Source organism: Podarcis bocagei, assembly GCF_964188305.1.
Source record: "Podarcis bocagei genome assembly, chromosome: 16".
Taxonomy (NCBI): Eukaryota; Metazoa; Chordata; class Lepidosauria; order Squamata; family Lacertidae; genus Podarcis; species Podarcis bocagei.
The window spans coordinates 9,704,804-9,721,175 of record NC_138142.1 but is presented as its reverse complement, the minus strand read 5'-3'; the positions used below and the strand labels follow the sequence as shown (position 1 = coordinate 9,721,175).

Below are 16,372 nucleotides of genomic sequence, written 5' to 3'. Positions count from 1 at the left end.
CGGGAGCTCACCGTGTCGCAGGGATTCGAACAGCTGACCTTCTGATTGGCAAGCCCTAGGCTCTGTGGTTTAACCCACAGCGCCACCCGCATCCCATAATGTATGGGTGGTGGGATCTAATTCAGGAGCCCTGGACAGAGCAGGCCAGCCAGATGAGAACATGTTGTAAGTCACAACATTGTTGGCTTCTGATGGATGTGTTTAAGGGAAGCCAGAGGAACAAAGTGTGTTCAGATCGTTCTGGTACCACTTAATCTGGCTAAAAGCAATTAACCCCCCCCCGAAAGGGAGACACCAGCTGAAAAGAAGCATGTGGTAGCTCCAGCCCACATAGCTCAGTGGGATGAATTTTAATGGACTTCTCAGCCTGCGTCACTTTCTGACAGGAGGCCGTTCTTACTGCCTCTAGGTGAGGAACCTTGTCTCAGAAATAGGTTAGGAATAGAGGAGAAATTCAATTACGTTCACTTTTAAAGGCAACCCCCCCCCCCACTCTCCCTGGTCTGTGCTTTCCAAAACAGTACACAAAGCGGAGCTATCCTACAAATTTCGCACTTGAGTGAATTTTGCAATGCAGTTCTCTTTCCCAGTTTTTGTTTTGCAGTCCCAGGCGGGCAGAGAAAATACAACCAGCCAGGAGGCTTATGAAGCCCCTGGTGGGATGCCATGCGTGGCTGGCAGCCTGTAGTTGTCTCACTGGTGGATGGATTGGGTAGACCTGGCACAGAATCAGGTCTGTACCCCTGCCAGCCTCTCCTGCACTGCTGCATCTTTCCAGGCTGATTAGGGGGGCAGGAGGGCCATGGAATGGGGCTGGGAGCTGCACCAGCATGGTGCCATATTGGAGGTCGGAAACCGCTTCTGGCCTGCGGTCTGCATTGGAACACAACCAACATCTTGAAGTCCACAATCCAAAGGTGGGGGTGGCCAAAGTGGACGACTCATGCCTCACACAATGCCTGGCATGGGAAAGGCAAAGCTGTGCCTGCAATGGGAGCTGCTGGGTACATCTGATCCTTGCCGAAAGGAGCGTGACATGGAAAGGCACCAAGTTCAACTGGCAATGGGAGAATCAGCGATGCGCTCTAAAACTCAGAGTGTGCTCCTGGCTGTTGCTTTGCAGCTGTGGGCTTTATTCTGCCTGTGGCTGACATGACAGGTGATGGACATGTGAGCGGCTTGCCTGGGGCAGCTTTGTGGGCCAAACGACAGCCTAATTAGTCTGTGGGCTGAAGGATCACCAGCACTGTGCTATGCATGCTCTGAATTTTCCAGCACAGACCCCCAAGACAAAGCTAAGGGGCAGTGCCTGGCAGGAGGGGGCGGAGTTTGGTAGGTTAAAGGCAGACTCTGGAGCTGCCCGCAAGGGGCATAAATCAGGACCTACCAAGTGAAGGGAAGAGACTGGCTGTGCCTGATGCACATGGGTGGTAGGAGCAGAATGAAGAAAAGCTATCAAGCTAAGCAGAAACTGCCCTGTTCCTCTCCTCCTTGATCCTAATCCTTCACCCTGGGGGTGCTGGTATGGAATTTCAACCCCCTGGAATTTCATGTCAAACCCTAAGCCACAACTGAATAAGCATTTGCACCTGTCAGAAAACCAGAAGCACCTCAGCAGCAGTGGCTAATGTACAGTTGAATTAACTGAACTGCGCTAAAGTACACTGAGCGGGACACAGGTGGTGCTGTGGGTTAAACCACAGAGCCTAGGATTTGCCAATCAGAAGGTCGGCGGTTCGAATCCCTGCGATGGGCTGAGCTCCTGTTTTTCAGACCCTGCTCCTGCCCATCAAGTGCTCATCAAGCATATACAGTGGTATCTTGGTTTAAGAACAGTCCGGTTTAAGAACAATTTGGTTTACAAACTCCACAAAACCGGAAAGGACACGGGTGGCTCTGTGGTCTAAACCACAGAGCCTAGTGCTTGCCGATCAGAATGCTGGTGGTTCGAATCCCCATGATGGGGTGAGCTCCCGTTGTTCAGTCCCAGCTCCCACCAACCTAGCAGTTCGAAAGCACGTCAAAGTGCAAGTAGATAAATAAGTACCGCTCCGGCGTTTCTGTGAGCTGCTCTGGTTCGCCAGAAGCGGCTTAGTCATGCTGGCCACATGACCCGGAAGCTGTATGATGGCTCCCTTGGCCAATAAAGCGAGATGAGCACTGCAACCCCAGAGTCGGCCACGACTGGACCTAATGGTCAGGGGTCCCTTTACCTTTACCTAAAGTACACTGAAGTGCATAGCATGGTTGTTTTACTGTCTGTCAGCAAGTGACACCAGCACCTTCTTTGCTTCTATTACAAAGAACTTCTTACATTCAAGGAAGAAAATGTACATTTTCCCAGAGTGGCTGGGGAAACCCAGCCAGGTGGGAAGGGTATAAATAATAAATTATTATTATAAATTATTATTAAATCTAGGACCAGCAGTAAGATTTTCACTACTACCGAGAATTCAAACTGGCCACACCAAAATGCATCGTTTGCCAACCTGCTGAAAACCAGAGCTAAGTTCATTTGCACCCGACGGAAACCCTGATGGATGACTCCCGGACATCAAATACTGTTGAGAACGAAACACAGAACACAGTCTGAAAATAGCTACGCCTTGCTCCTGAGCATGAAAGGCAGCGGGGCATGTCATCTAGTATAAAAGTGGCAAATCTGATCAGGAAACAAATCTGAGCCATACGGACCAATTTCACACCAGCCTGCTCCCAAAAAGATGTCCATCTCCACCGGAGCTTGCCTAAGCACTCGAAAAACCTGCTCAGCCCTGAAAAGGAAGCAAAGGGATGCTTGGCGAGGAATCAGAGCTGCAGGCAACGTGTCAGTATGCATGCAAACTTTGAACCATTTAGTACAAAGCTAACTTGTGGTCCAGGCAGACAAGGGGGCACACAGACGACAGGATCAGGCCGCTGGGAGAACAGAATGCTGGATGAGATGGGCCTATGGTTTGATCCAGCAGGGTTCTTATGTTTGATTCAGACCCCAGTCAGGTACTTTGGAAAACCACTCGTCTCAACCTAAGGCACTTTGTAGCTTCAATACTGCTTAGGGTCCATCTGTGGTGGAGTGGTGGAGCATCTGCTTTGCATGCAGGAGGTTCTGGGTTCAATCCCTGGTATCTCCAGGTAGGGGTGGGCTCTTCCACTGTCTGAAAACCATGAGAGCCATGTCAACATAGACAACACTGAGCTAGATGGCCTGACCTGACCAGTATTGGATTTAGGGAGGTTCCCTCGCACATGGCGCTGAGCTGAGGGAGCACAAAACCGAGAAGATCCAAAATTGAGAGGATCCATTTGGGGGTGCCAAATTTTGGCCTCGCTTAGGGTGCCATATTACCAAAGATTACTAATGTCTGCCCCAACCTGACTCAGTATAAGGCAGCTTCTTATGTTTCTATGAGTAATAATAATAATAATAATAATAATAATAATAATAATAATAATAATTTATTATTTATACCCCACCCATCTGGCTGAGTTTCCCCAGCCACTCCGGGCGGCTCCCAATCAGTGTTAAAAACAGTACAGCGTTACATATTAAAAACTTCCCTGAGTCCAGTTCAGCTTCCTCCCTACATTATCAGTCAGTCTCAGAAATGCCTGCTCCCTCCACACATTTCCTACATAGAGCAACATCCCTGTGACTATGGCTTAAGCAACTTTTCAGCATGTCTTAACTCGCTCCGGAGGAGATGTCTTTTTGGTCCATGCTGTAAAGACCTAATCTGGGTACAGTGGTGCCCCGCAAGACGAATGCCTCGCAAGACAAAAACCTCACTAGACGAAAGGGTTTTGCGGTTTTTGAGCTGCTTTGCAAGACGAATTTCCCTATGGGCTTGCTTCGCAAGACGAAAAATGAAAATGTCTTGCAAGTTTGTTTCCTTTTTCTTAACACCGTTAATACAGTTGTGACTTGACTTCGAGGAGCAACTCATAGAACGCGGTGTGGTAGCCTTTTTTGAGGTTTTTGGTGATTTTTGAAGCTTTTCCAAAACTTTTCTGACACCGTGCTTCGCAAGACGAAAAATTCGCTAGACGAAAAAACTCGTGGAACGAATTAATTTCGTCTTGCGAGGCACCACTGTATTCCCGGATGCAGTTGTGAATCAGACTGCTGCTAACAAACGAGTTTAATTTTCCACTGTGTACAAAAATGTGCATTCCATGGGGGAAGTGCTTACAAAGCTCCGTATTTTAGGGTGGAAATGCGTGCAAAATTAGTATTTTAGCAGAACATGTGCACAAAACCGCACATTCAACTAGGTTTGAATAAACCCACTGAAGCTAATTTCAATGGGTCTACTATGAGTCAAACTTAGTTGAATGCCATCCATACAATTTGAATGCAAATTCCCCGTTTGTCTGCTTAATCCTCAATTAACCACTTGGAATGGCCCCTGCTGTTTATTTGATTCCATTTGTGGATCGCTTCCCACAACATATCTCATAGCAATTGCTGAACACATGCAGGACTGCCACAAAACTGAAATAATCAGATCTGACCACCCCGGTTCTGAAGCAGGACTGAGGTTGATCAAGATTTCCTTTAAAAGGGCTGGTTCCACGTTTGAACTGTCCTTCAAACACCAAACACCGGCCTGACCATGAGGCAAAGTAAGGTGACTGCCTCCAGCAGCAGGTCCACAAGGCAGCACTCCTATGGGTGCCTCATCTACCCAATTGCCTCCACCATCAGTGGAGAAGCAGTGTCTTCATTGGCACTAGTTTCTGGTGAGATTTTGCAGGAAGCCAGCACTCTGGCTGGTGTTTCTTGGGAGCCACCATGCAATGTAGGTAAGGCAGGCTTCAGTGGTGAAACAGGATGCACCAACCCTGTGGACTCTCCTCCTTCAACAGTGGACTTCCTGTCACTGCAGGCTCTCCTGGCAGGAGTAGCACACCAACTGAGCTGTATTTAAATTCCCCACAGTGCCTGGGAGCAATGCCATGTCAAGGGCACAGAGGAAAATTAAATTAATGAGTGTGGAGGGGTCCCGCTAGGTCAGCAGGGCCCCAGCAGCTGCCTGAGGATGCTGTCTGCCAATGCTAGACTTGATCTTTAACCTAGGACCTGAAACCCACTTGAAAGCATCAGAAAAGCCAGAGGCATCATAGGAAATGTAAATTCTGATGAATGATATGGAGTGTGTGTGTGTGTGGCTCCCTCAAGATGTCCTTTCCGTTTTGCTGTGATGACTTGTGCTCACGATAGTATCTGGGTGGTTATACATGATTCTGCTTTCAGGTTTTGTGGTAGACCTACGTACTGTTTCATTTCTAGATGGTGGATACAAAGTTATGTTCTTTGAAGGTAAAGAGAAAGAACTGTAGAGTGGTACCTCTCGTTACAAACTTAATTCGTTCTGGAGGTCCGTTCTTAACCTGAAACCGTTCTTAACCTGAGGTACCATTTTAGCTAATGGGGCCTCCCGCTGCCACTGCGCCACCAGCACACCATTTCTGTTCTCATCCTGAGGTAAAGTTCTTAACCTGAGGTACTACTTCTGGGTTAGCAGAGACTGTAACCCAAAGTGTTTGTAACCTGAGGTACCACTGTATACCATCACATGACCTTTCTTTCTTTCTTTCTTTCTTTCTTTCTTTCTTTCTTTCTTGAACAGTGTAACAGTTTATTTTAACAAGCAAAAATGAAAAAGATATACTATATAATTATAAGCGTTAACAATTAAAATACCATATATACTTATTATTATTATCCAAATATATGTTTATTTTTAACCTGCTATATTTTGCATAAATGCATTCCAAATATCATTGTAGTTGTCCACCCAAAGTGGAACCTCGGCTCTTGAACGCCTTGGGAGCCGAACGTTCCGGCTCCTGAACGAACAAAAACTGGAAGTAATTGTTCCAGTTTTTAAACATTCTTTGGAAGCCGAAAACCTGGTGTGGCTTCTGCAGCTTCTGATTGGCTGCAGGAAGCTGCTGCAGCCAATCAGAAGCCATGCCTTGGTTCCTGAACTGTTTTGGGAATCGAACAGACTCCCAGAATGGCTTAAGTTCAGGAACCAAGGTTCCACTGTATAACCAATCCATTCCTAAACTGCAATTCTGAACCTGACCATCTTGGAAAGTAAACAAATGGGAAACTTTCATATTACATGAAAGTAGCATGAACAGCATAGTGGCAGCGCCTCCAATTTCCTGAACAAAGCTTACAAAAGCATTTCATGCTGTTTGTGCACTTGGAAACAGCCCAAGAAAGCTATCGCCTCCCCTCCCTGCAGTCCCAATCTCCTCCCTAAACTTACTATTTAAACAAGTGTGTGCAAGGAGTGGTTATAAGTGGCAGATTGCTCTTAATGGGGTCCATTATACCCACAGAAGAGTGCCAAATGACCAGCATCATCACTGCCTCATCTGCCTCTGTCCCCCACAATCACAGTACTTTGTAGCATTATCCTGAGAGCTGATAATTGGTGGCTGATAGACGCTGCATGTCATGCTTCCTGCAAAAATGGACTGTGATGACTCCCATAAATAAGAAGAAGAAGAAGAAGAGTTTGGATTTGATATCCCGCCTTTCACTCCCCTTCAGGAGTCTCAAAGCGGCTAACATTCTCCTTTCCCTTCCTCCCCCACAACAAACACTCTGTGAGGTGAGTGGGGCTGAGAGACTTCACAGAAGTGTGACTGGCCCAAGGTCACCCAGCAGCTGCATGTGGAGGAGCGGAGACGCGAACCCGGTTTCCCAGATTACGTGACTACCGCTCTTAACCACTACACCACACTGGCTCCAGCCCCGGATGTGTCCCCCAAATGTTCCTAAACAAACATGTTGCTGATGCTCCAAGCCAGTCCTCGTCTACCTACCTCCTTAAAGGTAAAGGGACCCCTGACCATTAGGTCCAGTTATGGACGACTCTGGGGTTGCGGCGCTCACCTCGCTTTATTGGCTGAGGGAGCCGGCGTACAGCTTCCGGGTCATGTGGCCAGCATGACTAGGCCGCTTCTGGTGAACCAGAGCAGCGCACGGAAACGCCGTTTACCTTCCCGCCGGAGCGGTACCTATTTATCTACTTGCACTTCGTGCTTTCGAACTGCTAGGTTGGCAGGAGCAGGGACCGAGCAACGGGAGCTCACCCCGTCGCGGGGATTCAAACCACCAACCCTCTGATCGGCAAGCCCTAGGCTCAGTGGTTTAACCCAAAGTGCCACCTGCATACCTACCTACTTCCTTACTTGTAAGTTAAAACCAGGCTAGGAAGTGGCACTGCCTGCCAGCTTCCAGGAGGGAGGAGGAGGATGCAGGCAAAACTAGGATTAGTTGGCTCTGTTTCTCATTGGTTCTGGCTCCAGCCTTATGTCTCACCATCCTCAAGAGTCCCCAGCCATCACTGCACAAAATGACCCTTTAAAAAAGAGAGCCAGTGTGGTGTAGTGGTTAAGAGCGGTAGTCTCGTAATCTGGGGAACAGGGTTCGCGTCTCCGCTCCTCCACATGCAGCTGCTGGGTGACCTTGGGTCAGTCACACTTCTTTGAAGTCTCTCAGCCCCACTCACCTCGCAGAGTGTTTGTTGTGGGGGAGGAAGGGAAAGGAGAATGTTAGCCGCTTTGAGACTCCTTAAAGGGAGTGAAAGGCGGGATATCAAATCCAAACTCTTCTTCTTCTTTAAAAAAGCCCATCAAGCTGATCAAGGGTCTTGAAGCCAAGCCTTATGAGGAATGTTTGAGGGAACTGGGTAGGTTTAGTGTGGAAAAGAGAAGAGGAGATATGATAGCCATCTTCAAAGATCTGAAGGGATGTCAAGTGGAGGATAGAACAAGTTTGTTTTCTGCTGTTCCAGAGGGTAGGGCCAGAACCCCTTGGATTCAAGTTACAAGATTCCGACTAAACATTAGGAACAACTTTCTGACAGAACAAGCGGAGCGGATGACCTCGGAAAGGGGTCGACTCTACTTTGTTGGAGGTTTCTAAACAGACATCACCTTGCCAACAAAGGTCCGTATGGTTAAAGCTATGGTTTTCCCAGTAGTGATGTATGGAAGTGAGAGCTGGACCATAAAGAAGGCTCATCGCCGAAGAATTGATGCCTTTGAATTATGGTGCTGGAGGAGACTCTTGAGAGTCCTATGGACTGCAAGAAGATCAAACCTATCTATTCTTAAGGAAATCAGCCCTGAGTGCTCACTGGAAGGACAGATCCTGAAGCTGAGGCTCCACTACTTTGGCCACCTCATGAGAAGGGAAGAGTCCCTGGAAAAGACCCTGATGTTGGGAAAGATGGAGGGCACAAGGAGAAGGGGACGACAGAGGACGAGATGGTTGGACAGTGTTCTCGAAGCTACCAGCATGAGTTTGACCAAACTGCGGGAGGCAGTGGAAGACAGGAGTGCCTGATGTGCTCTGGTCCATGGGGTCACGAAGAGTCCGACACGAAACAACAACAACAACAACAAACAGAGGCTGGATGGCCATCTGTCAGGGATTATTTAAAGGGACTTTTAAAGCCCTTTGTGGCTTAGAGCCCTCGAATCTACAGGACCGCCTCTCCTGGTATGCCCCGCAGAGCACCATGAATAACCATAGTTTAGAGGTCCCAGGTCCTAAGGAAGTCAGACCACCAGGGCCAGGGCCTTTTCAGTGATGGCTCCAACCTGGTGGAATGCTCTGTCCCATGAGACTAGGGCCCTTCAAGATTTAATCTCCTTCCGCCTGACCTTTAATTTTAATTCAGCCTGATCTTTTATTTCCCTTCTCTTCCCTCCCCTTTTATGAAGATCACCCGCTCTGAGACCCCACAGCTAATTCTCCCCTGGCCTCCTCTCTGGCCCAAGTAGGACCAATTCAGCCAGCTAGCCCTGGGGATAATCTAATTGATTTTTGAATTTTATTGTTATTCATGTTTTTATACTGTATTTTATGCTGCTTTTATAATTAAGTGTTTTAAATTTGTTGTTAGCCGCCCTGAGCCCAGTTTTTGAACCGGGAAGGGCAGGGTATAAATAAAAATGTATTATATTTATTATTATTAATTATTATTATTATTATGAAGCTGTGATTCCTGCATTGCAGGGGGTTGGACGAGATGACCCCTGGTGTCCCTTCCTACTCTGTAATTCTATGATTCTATACAATAAAATAAAAGAAGAAAAAGGAAAACATAACAAAAAGGCAAAGTATTATTAGCCTGAAAAATATAGTGCCTCAACACGGCCTTATATATCAGTTTTACTATTCATCCCCTGCCATGTGTGTTAATGATCATAAGTTTAGTTCATTGCCCTTTCCAATTGTCTTTCTCATCTTCCAGACCTCACCCCTTCCTCTGTTCTCTCCTATGGACTCACCCTTTGCTTCTCCTAAAATATTTATAGCAATTCTATTACTCACAAGGAGGAAAGAAAGGATTCCCCCCCCCCACTTCCTGCACTTTTATAATACAGCCAGCCATGCAATGCCAAGGATTTACGTTTCAAAAATAATAATAATCAGGCTTAGACATCTGTGCAGCGCAGAAGACATTCTCTTCATTTTAAGATGTCAAGCGGGATTAACCCTCCAAGGTTTCTTTCTAAGAAATGATGTCCAAACATCCCAGCTTTTGGCTTCTAAAATATTCACGAAACACCTGTGCCATCTGCCTTCATTTTCACTCCAGGCATCTAAGTCTCCTTCCCCACCCTTCAGTCAGCTAGGGTTCAGTTTGGTGCAAGGCATGCTTTGCAACCTTAATGAAAAACCGCTCCAAAATACTCCAAGCACAGTGTATGCAAGAAGCTTAGCAATTTTTTAATTTTTTTTAAAAGTCCTAGCAGATTATCCTTTATTATTTATATCAAAAGCTTCCGGACAGACACTTTATAAATAATAATTTCACAGAGTTATTTGTTTTGAATATTCACCTGCTACTTTCCAGTCGGACAGCAGAATGCTAAGAGGATGTGCAGTGGGGGGGGGGGGAATTAAAACACAATCAACATAAGGAAATGTGATCCTAATAAAGAGTCGCCTGAAATCGAATCAGGAAGTTTCCTCCTGGTGAACAAAAACCCCCAATTGTGGTCAATGGCCAGGGATGAAGGATGTTGTACTTCAGCAACATCTGGGGTGCTAATGGTTCCTCACACCTGCCCCTCAGAGGATGCTCCCTTTTAACTATTTTGCCTTAAAAATAAATGGAAGTGGGGTGAAAATGAGATTCATGGGCTGGTGGGTGGGTGAGTCACTGGCCATCCTATCGACCTCATTTTTCACCTCCTCCATCCAAGGTATAGCATTCCAGATTTTGCCTCTATTTGAACAGCCCTGGTCCTATCCCAATTGTGAGTCTAACTGAGGACAGAGGGAAATCTCGGGCTCTGGGTCAAATCTGGCCTTCAGAACTCTTTCCAGGCCCCACCCCTCACCAATCCTGCTCCACATTCTTCTTAATCCTGAGGGGCAGTTCAATCAGTAGAGACTGAGACTCTTAATCTCAGGGTTGTGTGCTGGAGCCCCACACTGGGTGGAAGATGCCTGCATTGTAGAGGGTTTGGACTAGAAAGGGGTCAGCAAACTTTTTCAGCAGGGGGCCAGTCCACTGTCCCTCAGACCTAGTGGGGGGCTGGACTATATTTTGAAGAAAAGAAACAATAAGAACGAATTCCTATGCCCCACAAATAACCCAGAGATGCCTTTTAAATAAAAGCACTCATTCTACTCATGTAAAAACACCAGGCAGGCCCCACAAATAACCCAGAGATGCATTTTAAATACAGTGGAAACTCGGGTTGTGAATGTGATCCATGAGGGAGGCACATTTGCAACCTGCACTGTTCGCAACCTGCAGTGCCATGTCTGTGCATACGCAAAGCGCGATTTAGCGTTTCTGCGCATGCGCAAGTGCTGAAACCTGGAAGTAACTTGTTCTGGTACTTCTGGGTTTGGTGCGGTGCGCACCCCAAAATCGCGTAACCTGAAGCGTCTGTAACCCGAGGTCTCACTGTAAAAGGATACATTCTACTCATGTAAAAACCACACTGATTCCCGGACTGTCCATAGGCCAGATTTAGAAGGCGATTGGGCCGGATCCAGCCCCCAGGCCTTAGTTTGCCTACCCATGGACTAGATGATCCTCGTGGTCCCTTCCAACTCTAGAATTCAAGCTTAACTGTTTTTGCCTGGCTGGAAAGTTTCATTGAACTTGGGCAATGCATTCCTGGATGGAGAACAGAGAGGGGTGTGTGAATGTGGATAGAAGCTAGTATACTGTACAACGGGAAGCATCAAAAATATTTTTTCATCCATTTTTGCCTCTGGTTCCATCCACCACTAGGATATGGCCCCTAGAAGGTTGCCCAGATCAGAATGTGGCCCTCTGTTGGAAGTGCCAAGAGGTGGAAGGCACTTTCTTCCACATGTGGTGGACATGCGAAAAAGCAAAAACATATTGGGAAATGATCCATGGGGAAATGAAAAAGATGCAGAAAATGAAGTCCCCCCCCCCTAAAAGCCAGAGGCCTTCTTTCTAGGAATAACAAATTTGGATATCCCCCCCCATGTACTTGATCTATTTTTTTATACGCAACAATTGCAGCAAGAACAATGTATGCACAAAGGTGGAAATATCAAGGTAAAGGTAAAGGTAAAGGTAAAGGGACCCTTGATCATTGGGTCCAGTCGTGACCGACTCTGGAGTTGTGGCGCTCATCTCGCTTTATTGGCCAAGGGAGCTGGCGTACAGCTTCCAGGTCATGTGGTCAGCATGACTAAGCCGCTTCTGGCGAACCAGAGCAGCGCACAGAAACGCTGTTTACCTTCCCGCTGGAGCGGTACCTATTTATCTACTTGCACTTTGACGTGCTTTCGAACTACTAGGTTGGCAGGAGCAGGGACCGAGCAACGGGAGCTCACCCTGTCATGGGGTTTTGAACCGCCGACCTTCTGATCGGCAAGTCCTAGGCTCTGTGGTTTAACCCACAGCGCCATCTGCATCTCTGGAAAGATCAAGAGATATCAGCTAAAGGGGAGTTAGCAAAATGAATTGATAGAATCTGTGGAGTTGGCGGGTTACGACAACAGAAATCAGAGACCAAGAGGAGTCATTGTTAAGGGATGAGTGGAAACCCTTTGTAGATTAGTTGAAGAAGTATAATAGTCAGATAAACTTACAAGCAGGACAAGGACTCAGATCAGCTGTGGAAAGCAGATAGTCAATCAATAATAATAATAATAATAATTTTTATTGATATCCCGCCCTCCCTGGCCATACCAGACTCAGGGCGGCTAACATCAAAGTATATAATACATTAAAACATAAAATCCAGCAATTGACTGAAATACAGCTTAAAATCAGATTAAAATCAGAATAGATCAGATGGCAACCCACAATTTATAACTCTAACTATAAGGGTTGGGAACATTAAGTGCTCACCAGGCTCAGCTATTTGTATGAGCCGGTGAGAAGAGTTAGAGAGGTCGCTTATATGCAAGGTCTTGTAAAAAGAGGGGGTGTGGGTATAAATATAAATCTAGGAAGAAGAGGGTGGTTAAGAATGATATGCAGCAAGACGAGGAGGCCAGGGAAGGATGGTGGGGAAGTATACACATAAGAGAAGGAAATCAAAACTGGATGGTTTGAATATTGAATATAGTAAATTTTTGGGGGGGGGACTGGACAGAAGGTGGCCCTCATGCCTGCCCTTGCTCTTCCACCGCTAAAGCAAAGGAGGTGGGTGGGGGGAAAAGAGAAGGGAGGGACACATGCCACCCCTCCACTACCGCTGAGTTAAAATGCTGGCCTGCCGTGTCCCTGCACAGACCCCTCTGCGTCAGTCCATACATCCATGTAGCTTGATTAAAGGAGCCAGCCTCCATTTGCGGAACAGCATTTAAACAGAAAATTAGCTTTCCAAGCACTCCTGCAGAGAATAAATAGTCTGTCACAACGCATTTGCCAATGGATTGAACTTGATTGAATGCGACAGCTGAGCTGGTTGGCTCCAGCCAGGAACCCAGAGCCAGATCCTGAGAATGAGTCCCCCTCCCCCCATCACTTCTCAGTGAGGAAAAGCCACACAGCCAAGTCATAGATAAATAACGAAAACACCGTTCGCCCTGGCAAATCTGCATATCCGGCAGAGAAAGCGATGGTGGGGAAAGGAGGACAATGGTGGAGAGGGGCTGGTAGCGGTTTACTCAACCTGAGTGAGAACTGCCGGCCGGGGAGGACAGGGTCTATGTGCAGCTCCTCCGTGCAGCGAGCTGCTGAACTGCAGGGAGCAGTTCAAAGAAGTACGATATGATACGATAATCTTTATTGTCATTGTCCCATACAGAACAACGAAATTGAAAAAATCAACATCAGACATTCAAAAACCAACAAGCCTGCTATCCCAGCCTGGTTAGCCCCCTAAAAACTCTGATACCCCAGAATTAAATACAATATACTCCCATAGAGACTACCTTAAAAAGGTAAGGGTAAAGGGTAAAAGGACCCCTGACCATTAGGTCTAGTCGTGGCCGACTCTGGGGTTGCAGCGCTCATCTCTCGTGTTTGGCCATGGGAGCTGGCGTACAGCTTCCGGGTCATGTGGCCAGCATGACTAAGCTGCTTCTGGTGAACCAGAGCAGCGCACGGAAATGCCGTTTACCTTCCCGCCGGAGCGGTACCTATTTATCTACTTGCACTTTGACGTGCTTTCCAACTGCTAGGTTGGCAGGAAGAGACTACCTTACACTGCGTTTAAAACCAAAATCGCATTTGGATAGAAACTGTTTCTCAGGCGGCTAATTCTAGTCTTTAGAACCCTGTACCTTCTTCCCGCGACGGGGTGAGCTCCTGTTGCTTGGTCCCTGCTCCTGCCAACCTAGCAGTTCGAAAGCACGAAGTGCAAGTAGATAAATAGGTACCACTCTGGCGGGAAGGTAAACAGCATTTTCATGCGCTGCTCTGGTTCGCCAGAAGCAGCTTAGTCATGCTGGCCACATGACCCGGAAGCAGTACGCCGGCTCCCTCGGCCAGTAAAGTGAGATGAGCGCCACAACCCCAGAGTCAGCCACGACTGGATCTAATGGACAGGGGTCCCTTTACCTTTTACCTTTACCTTCTTCCAGAAGGCAGAAGCTGAAAGAGATCATTTCCGGGGTGCGCACTATCCTGCACTATCTCTGCAGCTTTCTTATGGCACCTGGAAGCATAGATTTGATCCAAGGTGGGAAGAGTGCACCCAATTATTCTCTCCGCAGTCTTCAGGCCCTGGACTGATGCTGCCTACCTGGGCTGGCAATTGAGTCATAGAACTTCAGAGCTGGAAGGGACTGTGCAATGCAAGAATCTCAACTAAAGCATCCTTGGCAGATGGCCATTCAATCTATGCTTAAAAACCTCCAACGAAGGAGAGTCTTCCACCTTCCGAGGGAATCAGTTCCACAGTCAAGCATTGGGAAGAGAGATGCAAATTCCAGTTGAGCCTTGCTTAAGCAAGTTGGTCTTCCTAAGCCCCATCTAGTCCAGTGTCCTGCTCTTACAGTGGCCAACTAGATGCCTGTGGGAAGCCCAGAAACTGAATATCTGAGTCATACTGGATGGTAGAATGTAACCATGATAGGCAGCAGTCATTAGGGACGTGATGGGGTGGGGAGGAATTCAATTCAGTTTGCACTGAAAGCTGAATCTAACAATTCTATACTTTCTGAAACAATATGAGAGCTGAAACCCAGCTATTCTTCAAAATCCTCACTTTTTGGAATTTTGCAATGCAGCTCTCCAACCAAGCGATATTGACAAAAATGCATGTGTCAGGGGAGGAAAAGTGCAAGACAAAAATGAATATATTAGTGAAAATAACATACAGAAATGCACTTCATTAGCGGAAATGAGTTGCACGTTAGTCAAAAGCTGCATTCAGAAAAGTGTTCACTAGAATAAATTTGCACTAACATGCTGGGGGATTTTCAGGAGGATCTAAAAATAAATACACTGCAAGCTGCTGCAGAAATGCGGAGAGCTGGATTTAAGATTGGGAAAATGAGAAGCCGAGAGAACGGAAATCGACAGGATCTGTCCAGTCCTAGCAGCCACTGATAGCTGTATATCCTCCATGAATTGGTTGAATCCCAGGGAAGGACTTTGGTAATATGGAGCAGAATTTGTTAAAGTGCCCTCCCTGCCCCCTTGCCTCCCATTCTGTGCATGCTTTTAAGTGTACAATTGTACCTCTGGTTACAAACTTAATTCATTCCAGAGGTCCATTCTTAACCTGAAACCGTTCTTAACCTGTGGTACCACTTTAGCGTAGGGACGTGGGTGGCACTGTGGTCTAAACCACTGAGCCTAGGGCTTGCTGATCGGAAGGTCAGAGGTTTGAATCTCCACAACGGGGAGAGCTCCCGTCGCTCTGTCCCAGCTCCTGCCAACCTAGCAGTTCAAAAGCACACCAGTGCAAGTAGATAAATAGGTACCACTCCGGAGGGAAGGTAAATGGCGTTTCCGTGCGCTGCTCTGGTTTTGCCAGAAGTGGCTTAGTCATGCTGGCCACATGACGCGGAAAAACTGTCTGTGGACAAATGCCAGCTCCCTCGACCAGTAAAGAGAGATGAGCGCCACAACCCCAGAGTCGTCCGTGACTGGACTTAACTGTCAGGGGTCCTTTACCTTTTTACCTTTACCGCTTTAGCTAATGGGGCCTACTGCTTCCGCCGCGCCGCCGCTGCGCGGTTTCTGTTCTCATCCTGAGGTAAAGTTATTAACCCGAGGTACTACTTCCAGGTTAGCGGAGTCTGTAACCTGAGGTGTTTGTAACCCAAAGTGTTTGTAACTTGAGGCACCACTGTATTATTTTGGGTCCCCTTGGCTTGGCACCCTCTGCTGGGGAAAAATCCACACCTGACTAAATCTGGCATTCTTTTCATCATTTAAAGCTGTCCAAACTGGAGGCCATTGCTGCTTCTTGAGGAAGAGCACATTCCATAGTTGAACTATGAGCTGAGCAAAGAAGCCATTTCGTTTGTCTGGCCTTACTCTTCCTGCATTCAGCGTTGTTGGATGCTGCTTGGATTCTGACCCCATAACTTGGTCGCACTCTGCATCTTAAGAGCGCTGTACACCATGTGTCTCTCTGAAATGCGCAGAAATCTGGGCATGCCTCCAGATTCTGAAGAGAAAATTAAACATCCAGGTCCCTATTAGCAAGTCTTGGATAGACTTCTCCAGGGCAATATGGCCTGAGTCATTCCTAGCAGCCATGAACCACGGTGTTGGCGACACCTTAACCCACACAGAGAGCACATCTTTTGTCTGCTCTTCCCTCCTCCGCAGGTCAGACAGGCAGGTGGGTGCCTTCCATTGTGATGGAGATGGGAACCTGTACCACTTTTGCATTTTTTATGAAGTGAAGGTCAATTAAAAATTGAATC

The 16,372-nt window shown here is 47.1% G+C and overlaps 1 protein-coding gene and 1 long non-coding RNA gene across 3 annotated transcripts in view; both read right to left on the bottom strand.

The window, feature by feature from the left end:
* Positions 1–16,372, bottom strand: part of MMP17 (matrix metallopeptidase 17) — a 273,972-nt gene that overhangs the window by 190,967 nt on the left and 66,633 nt on the right. The window lies entirely within an intron of this gene.
* On the bottom strand, positions 13,255–13,758 carry LOC308576117. The gene is made up of 2 exons (XR_014003103.1): positions 13,689–13,758; positions 13,255–13,420 (listed from the first exon to the last, which is right to left on the bottom strand). It is a non-coding gene; the product is annotated as an uncharacterized lncRNA (long non-coding RNA).